Source organism: Panthera uncia, chromosome B4 (genome assembly GCF_023721935.1).
Source record: "Panthera uncia isolate 11264 chromosome B4, Puncia_PCG_1.0, whole genome shotgun sequence".
Classification (NCBI taxonomy): Eukaryota; Metazoa; Chordata; class Mammalia; order Carnivora; family Felidae; genus Panthera; species Panthera uncia.
This window is the reverse complement of record NC_064809.1, coordinates 43,899,914-43,917,775: the sequence shown is the minus strand read 5'-3', so window position 1 is coordinate 43,917,775 and position 17,862 is coordinate 43,899,914.

Here is a 17,862-nt window from a genome sequence, read left to right as displayed (position 1 = left end):
AAAAATAAGTAAAAGGGCAATACACTTCGCTTCTAATGGAGACTTTACCTTAGAATTTCCTGATCAACCTGAATCTGATCCTTTATGCTCTTTATAATCTGTTCTTGATCTAGAAGAGGACAAATCCTAACAAAGCTCCCCTATACAGCTGAGGTGCCAAAAACAAAACCAAAAAAACTGTGGTCTGTTTCTGACACTGCGAGAATAAAAAGTGCAGACTATAAAACTTCAGGTAGATGTGACTAAAATTCTTCCTAAATTGCCTCAATATCCATTAAACCCTGAGGCCATATAAAGCCTCACAGCAATGATAAAAGGCCTAATTGCCTGGGGGAGGGGGGGCTGCTAATCATTCCCTACACCAGCCCCTGTAACTTGCCAATCTTGCCCGTCCAAAAACCTAATGGACGGGGATGGTGATTTGTCCAGGACTTGACTGCTATTGACAAGGTGGTTATTCCCAGTTTCCTAGCTATTCAAACCCCCCATGGCCTTCTGTTACACGTTCCACCAGACTCAAATGGTTCTCTATTGTAGATCTTGGTTCAGCTTTTTGTCAGCATCCCTGGAGACCCCAACAGCCAATATCTGTTTGCCTTTACTTGGAACAATCAAGATACCTGGACCATCATGCCTCAGGGGTTCACAGAGGCCCCTTATTTCTCCCAAGGACCTCACCAGGATTTAAATACCCTCCAGTATTCTGGAAAATCAACCCTTTTACAATATGTGGACAATCTCTTGCTGTGCTCAATTACCAAAGAGCCATCCTTCAAAGATTCCATTTATTTGCTATAACAGTTAGCTGAAAAGGGACATAAGGCATCTAAAGAAAGTTTTTCTCTAGATACTGTTCTTTACCTATGTCATAATGTAAGTGCTGTAGAAATTCAGCTGTCTCCAAGAAGGATTAAGATAGTGAAAGAATTTCCTCGGCCCTCCTTCATTTAAGGGATAGCTTCATGGATTTTAGGCCTGGCTGGCTATTGCATTCTGTAGATTCCTCATTGGTTTCTACTGGCTCCCCCACCCTATGAACTTACTAAAATTTCAGTCGCTGAGCCCTTTCCTTGGGAAGAAAAATATGAACAGGCTTTTATGAGGCTAAAACAACCCTGCAGTTACCGCCTACCTTAGGGCTACTTACAGCCTTCCATTTTTATTTATACATGAAAGGATAATCAAGCTTTGGGAATGCTCATGCAAAACCATGGCGATATACATGCCTCTTGTATGGCTGTTGCCTGTTATGTCCTTATCACCCTCAATCAACGAGCAAGGCTGAGAGAACGAATGGGGTCCTCAAACATAAAATCTCCTGTGGCCTAAGGTGTTGCCTCCGGTCTCACTGATTGTTCACAGTGCCCCCTTCGGAAGACAGACTCACTCCGCCAGAGATCATCATGGGTATCCATCCTTTTGTTGATCTCTTATTATCTGCTTGGATAACCAGCTACTGTAAGTCTTTAATGTCTTATGCTGAAGCCTATCATCAATAAATAGGTTAAAGAAGCCTTCCCAGATTCCAATTCAGAGGATCCTGGTGGTCACAGACTGGAACCTGGGGAGGAGGTACTCTGGAAATGTCAATGGAGAAAAACGGTCCTCAGACCCCACTGGAATGAACCTTACTTACCACGTGCTCCTGACCAAAAACACTGCTGCCCAGTTAAAAGGTATTGGATTCACATCTCACAGCGGAACAAGGCTCCATCTGACATCTGGTCCAGGGAAACGTCGGAGCCCTCTGAAACAAATTGGCGCAGAAGAGAAATAGTTAATATCAAGGTGGACTATTTCCACCCAGGACACCAGATCAAGACTTCATAGTTTAAACATGAACTCTTTTCTTATGCTTTTTCTTGCCTTCCTTCACTCTGGCATTGGCTTGGAAAGATAACGCCCTCATTCATATCTCCCAGGCTCTCACTAAGGGCGGGGGTGTGTGTGGGGGGTAATCTTTCAGATTGCTGGAGTTGTCATCAAAGATTTCAATCTGTCCATGATGCTAGAGACTTCTTGGTCCTCCCTGTGAATATTTTTTCTTCTTTTCCTGGTGTCACTGCAAACTACAATCAACCCCCGCCCCTGAAGTCTCTGAGTTCAACTTTTACAGCCAGAACAGCCTGTGCCTTGTCTTTACCTTTCTTCAATTATAACTGTACATACCCAATTAGATGCAGCTGCTTATGTGAATCTCGGTACCTGTGCACCCCCACATTCCCATGATTATCTAAATCACATCTGCCTCCCCCCTCCCCCACTCTCTGAGACCTTCACCAACAGCACCCATCTTTGCAGGATATTTAGAACAACTCATTCTTTTAGGCTAGGAGATTTTCTTGCTGTATGTGCTGAAAACTTAATAGCCCTTGGCTTGAATGAATAAATGCAACAATCCCCGTGAGTGAATTCATGAACAGCGCCACCCTAATGGGAATGGTTTGCACTCCAGCAGGGTTTGGTTTTTTTCTGTGGTGGTTATCTTTCTTCTGGGGCCTGTGAATGCCTGGGTAGCTGGTACACAGCTGGGCAATGCCTCTTAGGTTATCTCATGGCGCCCCTAACTTTTCACAAGGAAACTAAGACATCTCATTGGTTGACTCCCCTGAATTTACTCTGTCAAGTTGAAAAAGAAGACACAGCTGGAAGCGTTCATGACTCAAGACTTGCTCCTTTTAGTAGGACCATGCTTCCATGGTTAGGGGTAAGGGTAAATGAACATATGATCAGAAGCCTCTCCCTGACTCTCGAAGACACAGCAGATTCCTTTGTTAAAGATAGTAGCGGCCCAACAAAAATCCTTCAACTCTCAGGACACAGTTGTTCCTGATAACAGGATAGCCCTTGACTATCTTTTAGCTGAGCAAGGAGGCATCTGTGTGCATCTGGATTAACACTTTTGGGAAAGGTGAAACTCAGGTACTTAAGATCACCGAGCAAGGTGCTTGGCTTAAAAGGTTGACTCCTTGGGGCACCTGGGTGGCTTAGTCGGCTAAGTGTTTGACTTCAGCTCAGGTCATGATGCCACAGTTCTGAGTTTGAGCCCCATGTCAGGCTCTGTGCTGACGGCTCAGAGCCTGGAGCCTGCTTTAGATTCTGTGACTCCCATTCTCTCTGCCCCTCCCCCACTCATGCTCTCAAAAAATAAGTAAACGTTAAGAAAAAAAAGTTTGACTCCTTCCACAGAGTCATTCCTTAACTTTTTTGATCTGTAACCAGTTTAGGTCTTGGAGACCATGGCTTTGAAGTACACTTGCAACACTGGGACTTGCCCTGCTTATAGTAAACATAATAATCTACCCGCAGTGTTGTGTTCCCTCAGAAGTTTTAAATGTATGTTCTCAGCCATTAACCACCAAGCAAATGATCTCCCTAAAACTGAAACATCTAAGGAATGAGGAAAATAACCAGCTCAAAGAATGCGAATCAGAAACTGTGACCCATGAATAACACAGAAGCGGAGTAAAAACCATCATGACCTACAGGTACCACACAAAGAAGCAACAAAAAGCACCAACTGCCAGGCAGTAGCTGAGAGTGAAGCCAATGCCTTACAATTTGATCCTATCTCTCAGTTAAATGGAGAGTCTGCTCAAAAGGGGGGAACTGTTAAAAAGAAAACCAGATGGTGGTGTCACTTAAAATGGTGTCACTTTGACCAAGTGCTCAAAATTCGGCTTAATACCCAACCTGATTGCAGTTTCAACCTCCCCCAGAAATGGAGTCTTAACCTGTCAGTCAGTAGTTTTTCCATCAGCACCAGTGGGTCTGCCTCCTGGGTCCACTCCATCCCTCAAAGAAAGATGAGATAATCTGCATGATAAGACACCTTGCTTTCCCCCCCAAGAAAGCAGCCTCCTCTAGAACAATCCTTTTCTTCTGCTAATAACTTTCTTGCCCCCACTCTCCCCTTCTATAAAAACCTTCCATTTTGTACAACTCCTTGGAGCCCCCTCTACTTGCTAGATGGAATGCTGTCCCATTCACGAATTGTTTAATAAAGCCAGTTAAATCTCCAAACTTACTAGGTTGAATGTTGTTGTTGTTGTTGTTGTTTTTGTTTTCCCACAGGTATGACTTAATTCCAAATATACAGATACTATCCATCCCTTCTGAAGACAAAATAGTGCACTGGGTCCTTCAGGTCACAGAAGTAGTCAACACAAAACTTTCCAACTTCAAATTACTCTAAAACTTGGAGGTCCATTTCCCACCGCTTTCTGCTCTTGTCAGCCCTTGAAAACTCTACCTTTGAGTACACTAACCCAAATTGTGTGGAAAAAAATACTGAACATGTTAATAATAGGGCCATATTAAATATCTGATACTAGGAAAAGAAAGCGGGAGGAAAACTATGTGGCCTTTGGTCTTACACAAAGAATATAATAGAAGTTATCAGGAATTATAACTAGGCGAACCAGAGGGTGGGAAGGTAGAGTGGGAAAGAACCACAAAATTTAATGGCTCTGGTTTCTATCCTCTTCACAGATATTTACATCTGCGTATCCTCTACACAGCTATCCTCTTTACCGATATCTACACAGATATTTAAATAATGCAATCCTAGTCCTTCTCCAAAAAAAACGAGGCATCAGCAATCATTCTAAACGATTACTCTGCACCTCTGTATTTGCTCTTAAACTGTCGGCAAGGAAATCTTAAACTAAAACATTTTATCTTATTTATTTTTTTAACGTTTATTTATTTTTTGAGACGGAGAGAGACAGAGCATGAATGGGGGAGGGGCAGAGAGAGAGGGAGACACAGAATCGGAAGCAGGCTCCAGGCTCTGAGCCATCAGCCCAGAGCCCGACACGGGGCTCGAACTCACGGACCGCGAGATAGTGACCTGAGCTGAAGTCGGACGCTTAACCGACTGAGCCACCCAGGTGCCCCAAACTAAAACATTTTAAATGAACCTAAATGGTAAATGGCTTTCCCAGTGTTTGCTGAGAACCAGTATTATAATAGAAGCTGGTGTCTACTGAAATGGAATGGAAGCCACAATAAAAACAAACAAACAAAAAGCACAACAAAAGCTATTCAATCGTTTTCAATTCATCAGTTCATCAGCAGTGATGTTTGGGATGGTCATTTTTCACTCAGAAGAAATGTCAAGCACACAGGACATTTTGGTTGTCTTAACTGGGATTTATAACAGGTATTTGGTTGTCTTTCTGGTTGTCTTAACTGGAATTTATAACAGGTATTTGTAGAGCCGGACTGATTGGAATAATGAACTGCATCAACTGAGTAAGAAAGAGGAAAATCAACTTCACTTCATTGGTTTTCTCCTCATCAGCTTGTCCATAACCAGAATACGTTTCTTGATCACGATACTGATCGATTCACGTCCACTGGTGCTCTCTGCAGATCCACACAGCAGTGGTCAAATTAAAAAAAAAAAAAATTATGGGGCGCCTGGGTGGCTCAGTTGGTTGAGAGTCCAACTTCGGCTCAGGTCATGATCTCTCAGTTTGTGAGTTCAAGCCCCGCGTCGGGCTCAGAGCCTGGAGCCTGCTTCAGATTCTGTCTCCTTCTCTCTCTCTACCCCTCCCCACTTGTGCTCTGTCTCTCTGTCTGTCAAAAAAAATAAATGTAAAAAAAAATTTTTTTTAAATTATTATTCTGTTTTGCCTAAGGATCGACCACTTAAGTGTCTGCTTTGACACCTGCCTCAGCATCTTCTATTTCCTGAAGGTAGCTACTTTTTTCCATCCTCTTTTTCTCTGGTTGAAGTGGAAAACCAAGAGGGTGATTGTTATTATTTTTCTGGGATCTTTGTTCTTTTTTTCTTTTTTAGTTCCCAGTGATAGACCATATACTTCCTATTGTTTTAAAATGAGAATCAAGCAAGACATCATGAAAGATTAATATGAATGAAACACAAACCATTATTTTCTTAGTGCCCATCAATGTTCAGATTATCATCCCCTTACCTATTCCCACAGCATCTTTTTTTTCTGTTACTTTTTTCTCTTTGGAGACATAGCAAGTTTAATATCAATAGAGTTTAATATCAAAGGGTACCAGGATTCTAACGCTGAAGCTTGTGTAAAAGCCATGACACTGGTGACTTCTTTCTTCTTTCTCTTTTGGACTTCTATCATGCTGATTCTTACCCAGGTTTCTGTTGCCAAACTACTTCTGGGTGGACTGGGGAGATTCTGGGCCCAGAGGCCTCCGCCGCACCCATCCTAAAGATGCCAGTGAAGGCTCTTGGTTTCATCACGAGAAAGAATTCAAGGACAGACACAACACAGTGGGTGAGTGATACCAGCAGCAAAGTTTACTAAAGCAAAAAATACACTCCCGAGATGTGAGAGTGGGAGAGAGAGAGAGAGTGAGAGAGCAAGCGAGCTGTGCATTGTGAACTTCTATCTTTTCTTGACAGTTGTTAATAAGGGGGTGGAATATACATTATTTCAGCTGGGGATTTCTTGGCAACTGGGTTTCAGCACCATTTATTTCTTCCTGACTTGGTGAAGGGTTTCCAGCCTACTTTGTCAGCCATCTTGGGCCTTGTCTGGTTTGATCCCGCTTCTTGTGGCTTTGCTTTGGGATGTTGCCAGGACAGGCCTCTGACTCTCCTGATAGCTGGCCATGACTTCTCTTTGCTGGCTTCCGGGCATCCTGTTAAAAACTAACTAACCGCCTGCAACAAAACCCTGAAATCAGATTTGTGTCCCGTGTGCAGTAAGCCGATCTCTGAGTCACTGGGTTTGAAGCAGAGAAAGTTTTGTTATTGGAAAGGCAGCTCAAGGAGAAGGCAGGGGAGCACTCCCAAATTTGCCCTGCCTTTGTTGAGCCTCAGGACAATTTTTATGGGGCTAACAGGGTATGTGGGAGTTAGGGCAGGAACTGGATGGGCCTTGGAACTTCTCAAGGGGAGACTCAAAACTTTTGGGATTTCAAGTTGCTTTGGACATCAGGGCTCCATCCGGGGTTTCTGGTGCGTTACATGTTGGTCTTGTGTCTGCAAAACAGACACTATAAGGTAGCCTCCCTCCCTGGTTCCTGCAGCAAGTACTGGGGAGGAAAAGGAACGAAAAACAAGGTTAATAATTCCTGCAAGGCTGTGGAGGAATGTGCCTTGCAGCGCATGAGGTTACAAGGGAGGAAACGCCTACTTGAAGGTTTACATGAATAAAGCATGTGTTTGAGTTCATTTTTCCCATCATCTGAAAGCAGAACATTCCTCTGAAACTTTTTGGAAGCTGAAATGGCATGAAGCAAAGAAGCAATTGCCATTGACTTACATAGAAAAAATTTTGAGCATTCCTGACCCCCCCAAATTTGCTAAGGGATGCACAAAGTAAATCGAAGTAAGCACAGGTGCTCACAGACACAGTTCAAGGCTCTGGTGGCTCGAGGCTGAGATGCCCAGGGCGGTTCCCAGGCAAGGCGCTGGGTGGGGCCCCTCCCACGGCTGGGGTGAGCGCTGAATGCTATTCTTGCCTTTTGCCTCTTTTCCTAAAAGCAAAAAATCCTCTTCGGAGTTCTTTCTGCTCATAAAAACAGGTAACCAATGTAGGTCTTCTGGAAAAGTCAAGCGGCATAACGAGAACTTTCAAAAAGCAGGGGTACTGGTAATAGTGTACAGCCATGTATTGTCGCCTAGCAAGCTGATAGTGACATCTGGTAAAGTAGGCCATTCATTTATGGTGTTAGGATTTGGGGGCAGCTGAAGTGCTCGCTAACAGGAAGGAAAACTTAAACTCCGTAATAAATGACACTCTTCAAAGGGAAAACATAGGAAAATAAAGATGTTAAGAATGTTTGGGGAGTTTATAAAATCTATTCCTGTGTCTTCCCCTTGGACTTTCTTGTACTCTAAATATAGCCCTAGGCGGGGCGCCTGGGTGGCTCAGTCGGTTAAGCATCCAACTTCGGCTCCGGTCATGATCTCGCGGTCTGTGGGTTCGAGCCCCGCGTCAGGCTCTGTGCTGACAGCTCAGAGCCTGGAGCCTGTTGCAGATTCTGTGTCTCCCTCTTCCTCTGACCCTCCCCTGTTCATGCTGTCTCTCTCTCTGTCTCAAAAATAAATAAATGTTAAAAAAAAATTAAAAAAAATAAATATAGCCCTAGAATCAAATTTTTCCTATATGTCTAGAAATAAATAGATGCATATTTATAATTATATAATTTACAATGTGTTTATAGTTTCACAATTTTAAAATAAAATCAGATGCTTTTTTTAATGTGCTGAATGACACCTGAAGATGTAGACAAACTGTATCGTTCTTCAAAAATTGTCCATCAGCTCTCCTTTCTCCTTACTGTTATTTATGGAAAACTTTGCTCTTCAGTGAAGAAAACTTAAAAAGTAGGGTAACCCTAGGAAGAAAAAACTGACTGAGGACCAAAAGGCATAATTTCTGAGCTGCAAGATTTTTTTTGTTTGGTGTTAGAATTCACCAATGTCCCTCCCTCCCTCTCGTCTTTCTTTCCTTCCGCTGGAGGACTTCCAGGATCTGAAAGTTACAATGTGTAGGTTATGTCCTTATGCTGTGTTCTGTGTTTATTTCTCAAGTTTCCCCCTGCATAGAGTTAATGAGGTATTTGTTAATTTCCCCTTTTGTGGTTGTATGGAAACATTCTCTCTTTGATCCAGAGAATCGTAAAAGGGGAATATGGTAACATCGGTAAGTATAGTATAAAAGGTAGTATAGTATAACCTTGGTATAGTAACAATGGTGCAGTAACATTACTGAGAAAAATAAGAATGAGAGATGTGACAAAGATTCAAATCAAGGCCACTCTGCAGGCCATTCTACCAGAAAACACTGTAAAGGTAGTATTTAGAGGCATTTTCTTCCATAAATTTAACCCATCTTCCAAGAAAATGTTTTGTAACTTTTTATGTCTGGTTAATTACCCTGGGCTTATGGCAAAACAAAAATAGCCTATTATACATACTTGGTCAGTGAAGCTTCTGATGCCTATTATACATTGCCAATACACACATCCTTCTTGCATGCAATATTGAATATTTCTCTAGCATACATGACCTAGCATCATGATCAGAAAAGTCAGATTCTAGGGGCGTCTGGGTGGCTCAGTCGGTTAAGCGTCCGACTTCGGCTCAGGTCACCATCTCGCGGTCCGTGAGTTCGAGCCCCGTGTCGGGCTCTGGGCTGATGGCTCAGAGCCTGGAGCCTGCTTCTGATTCTGTGTCTCCCTCTCTCTCTGCCCCTCCCCAGTTCATGCTGTGTCTCTCTCTGTCTCAAAAATAAATAAACGTTAAAAAAAAAAAATTAAAAAAAAAAAAAAAGAAAAGTCAGATTCTTTAACCAAACTAAACCAAATTATAACTGACATCTGTGGTGTTTTTCTTAATTTTAATTTTAATTTTAATTAATTAATTAAATTTTTTTTTTTTTTTTTTTTAGGTCTTCATGTGGCAAATGAGAGTTGAATTTTTTCCCTGAGTCATGAACCGGCAGCATTAAAAGAAACAGTGTCTTTATTCTCCGTTGGTAGTAATGATTATGATTATGACGGTAGGAGCTGGCAACATTTTTGAGCTTATTATGTCTAAGGCATTTATTTGAGGATAAGCTTTATACGAATGAATTCTCAACCCCCCCCCCCCCCGCCCACACACACACACAGACCTCTCTGTTAACAAACATTTTGCTTTGAGCGATAACGGTTCTTATCTCTGTAAATGGGAGGCTGAAGAAACAGCAGGGTTTGGGCCAAAAAAAAAAAAAAAAAAGGAAAAACGTATTCCAGACCCGCCTGGGCTAGGTCCCATGAGTGGAGTCCCAGAAACTTTCCGATAAGGTCCCAATAAGAAGTCAGGGACAGAAATCCTCAGCGGCTACCCAGTCGGGACCTCTCTCATTCTTGCGAGCTTTATACTTTCCCTCAATAAACTCTACTGCTTTGCTCACTCTCTGTTGTTGTCTGTGAGATTCATTCTTCGGCTCTCTGAGACGAGGACCAGTGTCTCGCCCACCCTCCTGTAACAAAAGTAGTTATTATTTGTCTCTACTTGATAGAAAATTTCGAGGCAGACCAAGTTAAAATAGCTGCCAGGCTAGCATGGTTTTACCTGCAAAGACAATACAGCTAAACGAATGACACAAAACAAAATGAAAAGCAACGTATCTTTATAAGAGATAACACAAATGAGAATTCAAAACAAAACAAACAGAAAACCATAGCCAAAATGAGAATTTTTTTGAATGCAGGTATACACATTTTAATTTATTTTTAAAAATATATTTATACCTTTGGGGCGCCCGGGTGGTTCAGTTGGTTGAGTATCGACTCTTGATTTTGACGCAGGTCATGATCTCGCGATTTGTGAGATCGAGCCCCGCTTCAGGCTCTGCAATGACAGCATGGAGCCTCCTCAGGATTCTCTCCCTCCCTCTCTTTCTGCTCTTCCTCCACTCATGCCCTCTCTCTCCTGAAATAAATACATAAACATTACAAAAAAGAATATATTTATACTTTTAAAACAGGACGTGTACATATACGACAAGCCGGCATGGTTGACACTTACAGACCACATCCACACTGGTGAGTTTTGGGAATCATTTAAGGTGCCAAGAGTGGTAGTATGAAGACAGACAGGGTAAGACTAAATCACCGTTGCTCTGGGGAGAGCAGCAATGAGAGACGCGGTAGGTAAGGAAGGAGCCTCGCTGTGGATGCTACAGCAGGAACAACTTCCCAGTGTTGACATGTGCAAAGTTTCGAATCTCCATGACTGAAATGGCCCAACCCATCTAAACAGCCTCCCAACTGGGCTGGTGATTGCAGGTGGTAGATGAACTCAGGCATAGTGTGCACAGGGATAGAGAGGAGTAGATTCAGAGAAAAAGTCTTGAAGAGATCAAAGTTCAGGCAAGCGTATGTGTTTATTCACACATGCTCCCACAAAGGGCATTGTTTAACCATGACCAAATGGCCTAAACGTGGTTGTAAACACAGTATTATAGCTGGAGCTCTTATTTGAGGAAACAAAACAACTCTATTTTATTTATTTTTATTTACTAAAATTTTTTTTAATGTTTATTTTTGAGAGAGAGAGAAAGAGAGACAGACAGAGCAGGAGCAGAGGAGGGGCAGAGAGAGAAAGGGAGACACAGAATCCGAAGCAGGGTCCAGGCTCTGAGTTGTCAGCACAGAACCCAACATGGAGCTTGGACTCATGAACCACAAGATCATGACCTGAGCCAAAGATGGACGCTTAACTGACTGAGCCACCCAGGTGCCCCTAACTCTGTCGATTTTAAACAGAGAAAGAATATATTAAAGATTGGATAGCTTGGAGAATCTATAGTCTGGCCAAAGTATGGGGTCAGGAGGCTACACAGCCACTTATAATACCACAAATCACTGCAGATTTGATAGAGTGAAGTTTACACTGATGCCCATCGCAGAGAGGGTCAACAGGCTGTGCCTCAAACAACATAGACAATGGATATTGGTTTCACCAATATGGTGGCACTACCTTGTAGGCTAGATTCTGTATGGTCCTTGTTTCTTTGCCTACTAGCTTCTATTTGATAAATCCTTGGCCATAATCTTCCATATAATTTCAAGGAAGCCTGGGAAAGTAAATCCCTCGATGATTTTTTGTTGTTATTGTTGTCCTCTCAAATGAGTGTGGTAGACAGCCTTGAATGGCTCCCAGTGATTCAGCTGTCTGGTGTTTGTGCCCTTGTAAAAATCTGTAAACTTGCGTATGAGCTAGAATTAGTAACTCCCTTTTAATGAACAAAATACAGCAAATATGAAGGGCATAATATTAAGTCATACCTGTATTAGGTGCTTGTTAAGGGCTGAATTGTGTCTCCCCAAAATTCACATGTACTTCAGAACATGACTGTGTTTGAAGATAGGGCTTTGATAAAGATAAATAAGTTAAAATGATTTCATTAGAGTGGGCCCTAATCTGATATGCCCTTTAGCTCTCCTGAGAGACTCCTCCTTGTAGAACACCCTAAGCACAAACATGCTAGTAAGAAAATTCTAGAAAATGCCTAATTGGCACATCAACAAGCCAATGCAGGGGCTTTCATAATCTCAAGGGAGGCTGGGAAAGTATTTCAATGCAGTTCTCTGAAATTAGAGATAGATCTAATAAGGCATGGTTCCAGGAATAGGATTCAGTTTTGGGTGACTAAAGAGAATGACACCTGTTCGATGTAGTCGGCTTTCTCAGCTCTCCAACATTCATTGTTTACCCCACATCCCACACTGAAAACTGACAAAAAAATCCCTGCTCCCATCTAACAAAAGAAACTATTTCTCACTATATTGGGTGTCTGTTTTTCATCACAGATCACCTGAGAGTTAGCAGCTTAAAACAGCAATAATCACGATCATCTCTTGGTTACCAAGAGTCAGGAATTCAGGAGTGACTCAGCCGCACGGTTCTGGCTCTGAGTCTCTTACCAGGTTGGAAACAGTGGCTAGAGTCATCGTGATGGCCTGATGCAGGTGCAGGCACCAGGAAGATGCAGACAACTGAGGATGTGAAATGCGCAGCCATCTCAAATCTGCTTCTCTTTGGTTTTGTTTTGTTTCCCCCACAAGGAATCTCCAGCATTGTGTCTCAAGACTTCAAAGGCTGATGTCCCAAGATGACTGATTTTTTAAGCCTTATCTGGGAAGTTAAGCAGTGTCAGTTCTGTGACAAGCTCTTCACTGAAACAAATCGCCAAGGCCCGCATTTCATGGTAGGGGAATTACACTCCACCTGTTTATGTAAGCTGTGTCAAAGCATTTGGTTATATTTCCAACCATCAAACTTGTAGATCCCCACATGTGCTCATTTTCTTATTTCATCCTGATCCAAATCGAATCCCTGATCTCTGGACAATGCCAATTCTTCCATTATTTCCATATGATTCTTCTCTGTAATTTATAAAATATTGGCAAACTATAAAACTAAATGATCACTAATCTATCTTTACATGAAGTAATGGGAACAAAAGAGGAAAACTTGAAAATTGGTAAAAATGTGTACACGCGATGTTTCACTTAGAGTAATGGCCAAATAACTCTGATAGAGCAATACTTCCGCAGATATTTTCTACATACTGGATCAAATATAAATTTGTTAAATGAATATATAGGAATATTTATGTTTAAGGATATTTATGTATAAGAATATGTGTACATATATAACAACTATGTTGGGTGACCACATTTTAGCATTCCATCTCACCTAGAAACAACCCAAAGATTTTCAATTATCACCCTATTTAATATTTAATATTATCACCCTATTTAATATTAGTCTTAAATTCAACTAAGAATTTTATGGGCGCCTGGGTGGCTCAGTCAGTTAAGCGTCCGACTTCGGCTCAGGTCATGATCTCACGGTTTGTGGGTTCGAGCCCCGTGTTGGGTTTTGTGCTGACAGCTCAGAGCCTGGGGCCTGCTTCAGAGTCTGTGTCTCCCTCTCTCTCTGACACTCCTCCCCTGCTCATGCTCTGTCTTTGTCTGTCTCTCAAAAATAAATAAATGTAAAAAAAAAAAAAATTAAAAAAAAATTTAACTAAGAATTTTAGAAGATTTTCAAGCTGAAATACTATAGAAAACAATTACCGTTGATACACAAAACATTTCATAATTTCTACTCAATTTATTTGAACATGTCCTTTTACTTGTTTGTGTGCATTTTAACATGTGGACATAATCTTAGCTTATGTTGTCAGTAAACCAGTATAAGAATTATAGGAATTTAGAATGACAATCCTAAATCTCTATAAAAAGTAAAACATACCCCACACTGACAAAGTGAGGTGAAAACATATGCCTATCTTCAAATCAAAAGTATTGAGTCAGTCTGATCTGATGAAACAATCATTTGGATTATATAAACCTGGTTTCCTATAGAAAAATGCTCCTGGGGGAACCTGGGCAGTTCAGTGGGTTAAGCGACTGACTCATGATCTTGGCTCAGGTCATGATCTCACAGTTTGTGGGACTGAGCCCCGTGAAGAGCTCCACACTGACAGCACAGAGCCTGCTTGGGGTTCTCTCGCCCCCTCTTTCTGCCCCTCCCCCGACTTGGATGTGCATGTGTGCTGTTTCTCTCAAAATAAATAAATAAATAAATAAATGTAAAATAAAATGCTCCTGAATTAGTTTTTGTTGAATAAATAAACATAAAAAAAATTTAAAAAACATAAGTGTTACTTAAGCTCTGGAAAGTACTCAGACCCGTAATCCTTTTGTAAGAGCATTTATCCAGAGGTAGGCAGAAATTTCATACTCATAACAACAGGACCCAGGATAGAATAAATATAGAACACAAAAATTCACCGGTACAGATCTAAAATTCACTAATACAGACATTCTCCTTTCCAGAAGAGGAGAGAGAGATTCTTGCCCAAACAGATGGATAAACAAAAAACTAGCAAACCAAATTGTGGAGCATTTCTCACCTGAAAGAAGAGAGATCTCTATCAAACAGACCAAAACACTAAATTCCGAGTCACTGTCAACTGCATTCATTTGTTATTGCTGTGCAACAGATGACCAGCAATTTAGTGGCTTAAACCAAAAAAATCCCACGTCTTACGTCACAGGTTTCTGGAGCGAGGCTTAGCTGTGTTCTTGGCTTCAGGATCTCACCAGCTTGAAATCATTTTGATGGTATTGCAACCTCATCTACGGGCTTGACCGGAGGAGAATCCGCTTCCAAGTGCACTCAGGGTATTGGCAGAGTTCATTGCCTCGTGGCCCTTTCCATAGGCACTTTGTCACGTGGCTGCTTACGTCTTTAAAGCCAGCAAGGGTCTCTCACTCAGGGGAGGTCCAGCCACTCTTTTAAAGCTTTACCTGATAGCATCAAGCCCATGATGGATCATCTCCCTTTTTTTTTTTTTTATTTTTATTTTTTTAACGTTTGTTTATTTTTGAGACAGAGAGAGACAGAGCATGAACGGGGGAGGCTCAGAGAGAGGGAGACACAGAATCCGAAACAGGCTCCAGGCTCTGAGCTGTCAGCACAGAGCCCGACGCGGGGCTTGAACTCACGGACCGCGAGATCATGACCTGAGCCGAAGTCGGCCGCTTAACCGACTGAGCCACCCAGGCGCCCCGGATCATCTCCCTTTTAATTAACTCAAAATCATTTGCTTTGGGAGCTTATCTGCAACACCTCTTCATGCTTGCCTTATTCTGCAAGCTAGAAGTAAGTCACAGCTCCTGCCCACTCTTAAGGGGAGAGAATTATACAGGGTGTGAACCTTGTGGGGCGCAAAAGTTTTCAATTTTGATGCAATTCAATTTACTACTTTATTAATTTTATGAATTATGCTTTTGGTGTTGGGTCTAAGAAGTCTGCCTAATTCAAGTTTACCAACCTTTTTATGTTTTTTTTTCTAATGTTTATAGTGGTTCCCCTTACATTCAGCTTCTACGATCAATTTTGAGTTAATTTTGTTATGATACGAAGATCAGGGCCCAAATGTATCTCTATCAGTGTGGGCCTCTAATTGTCCCAACTTCATTTGTTGAAAACTAAAGAAAGATAATTTCTCCCATTGATTGCAAATTAATGGAACGTCCCGCAGCCAGTCTTAAGGGTTAACTTGCTCCATGTTAACACCCTTCTTACTGACTTAAGGCCCTTGATCTGTAAAAGAACTCATTTACTTTTTTTGAGATTTGCAGACCACTGGCCTTGAGGAGTGAAGGACCCGAACTTTCCCAGGCCACAGCAGCCAGCAAGTCTGTTTAAAGCTGCCTCAGCTTTCTGACTAGCTTTAGCAAGGTTTTAGCAAAATGCTTTTCTTCGTTTAGATCACGTTGATGATTTTACTGACCTCCCTTTGTGTATCTGTAGACCTTGCCCTCCTTTGAGGAAAGAACAGAGTACTCCTGCACATCAACAAACAAGAACCGGACCCCCTTGCACAACCCCTGAGCACTGAGATAACATTTGGAGCGGGCATCATCAAGTCTGCACGTAATCAAGAAATGTTGCAGGCCACTGCACTCCTTTTGCTGGTTAACTACCCTAAACCCGTTAAAACCCCCCCTGGGTCAGGCAGGAAACCTCCGAGTTGGTTTTTGGACAAGAGTCTGCCTTCTCCCCAGGTTGCCGGCCTTCTGACTAAAGCCCATGTTCCTTTCTCGTCAAAAACTCTCCTCCTGAGTGATGGCCTTCCAAGAGACTGGCAGCTGAACTTGGGTTTGGTAACACATTGACCAGGAATGTCAATATTAGTCCGGACTCTCAGTTGTGTTTCATTAATATATATGTCTATCTGCATGTGAGTATTACACTATCTTGATTAATACATGCTAATAGCAAGCTTCAATACCAGGAACTGAAATCCTCCAGATTTGTTCTTTTTAAAAAAATCCTTTTGGCTAAGGGACGCCTGGGTGGTTCAGTCAGTTACGCATCCAACTTTGGCTCAGGTCATAAACTCGTGATTCATAAATTCGAGCCCTGTTTTGGGCTCTGTGCTGACAGCTCAGAGCCTGGAGCCTGCTTCGGATTCTGTGTCTCCCTCTCTCTCTGCCCCTCCCCTGCTCATACTCTGTCTCTCTCTCTCAAAAGTAAATAAAACATTAAAAAAAAATCCTTTCAGCTATTCTGGGCACTTTGCATTTCCATATACATTTTAGACATAGTCTTTCACTTTCTGGGAATAGAGCCTGCTAGGATTTGATAGGGATTTCACTGAATATATAGATCATCTCTTCACCTGAAAAGACTCTGCATCCCAGATCTCAGTTTGGGTGGTCTTCTCTTCTCGCACAGATTTAGGATGAATTTAAAATATAATTTTGGCAATTTATTCTCCTTATCCTGCTTGTTAGAGGAGGACATCTTGCCTTTTCCAATTGGCTACATTCTACTCCTAAATGGAAGTTATCACAGGTTAGCTTTAAAGTATCAAATAACACGGGATCAGAGGACTAAGTAACAACCTTTCCTGCCCTTTCTGTACCAGACAGGCAGGATCGCAGGTAGTAGATAAACTCTTCACAAAGACTGCAGGGAGAGGGTATCATTATTGTCCACATCTTACTGGTGATCATACGGAGGCAGAGAGTGGTTTTAAAGCAGTGTCCAAGATCAGATTTACATGAAGCAGGCAATCTGGGTTTCTCATCCTGGCAGTCCAGCTCAAGATCTTCTGCTAAAAACAATTACTACTATTGGGGCACCTGGGTGGCTCAGTCGGTTAAGTGTCTGACTTCAGCTCAGGTCATGATCTGGTGGTTCGTGGGTTTGAGCCCCACGTCGGGCTCTGTGCTGAGAGCTCAGAGGCTGGAGCCTGCTTCCAATTCTGTGTCTCCCTCTCTCTGTCCCTCCCTCACTCACACTTGGTGTCTGTCTCTCTCTCTCAAAAATAAATAAGCATTAAAAAAAAATTAAAAACAATTACTACAAAAACTGAAACTGAATGAAATCCAGGGTAGAGGTTGATTTTAACATCTGTTAATCTTAAAAAAGAAGTTACGACAAATGAAACAAAATAAAAATGACTATTCACATATGAAAAAAAATCTGGAACTGGCAATGGAAAACATGCGTTCTTTTGAAATGCCCAAAACCATTTACAAAATCTTTGAATGTTTTAACTAAATATTAATACATATTAAATAGACTCAAAAGAGAGACTTTCTCAAAGACCTAAGCATGAAAGATATATTTGATAGCTATTAATAAGGGGTTGAAAAAGCCTACAGGGGGGATTTGAACCAGGATGATCTCTGGACACTGACTTTACATTTTGGAAATTATAGAACAGTAATTCCGTCCATGAGATGCATATGTATTTATGTGTGTGTGTGTGTGTGTGTGTGTGTTCACGAGCTTCTAAATAAATACAGTTATATATAAGTATTAATTATCAGCAACCA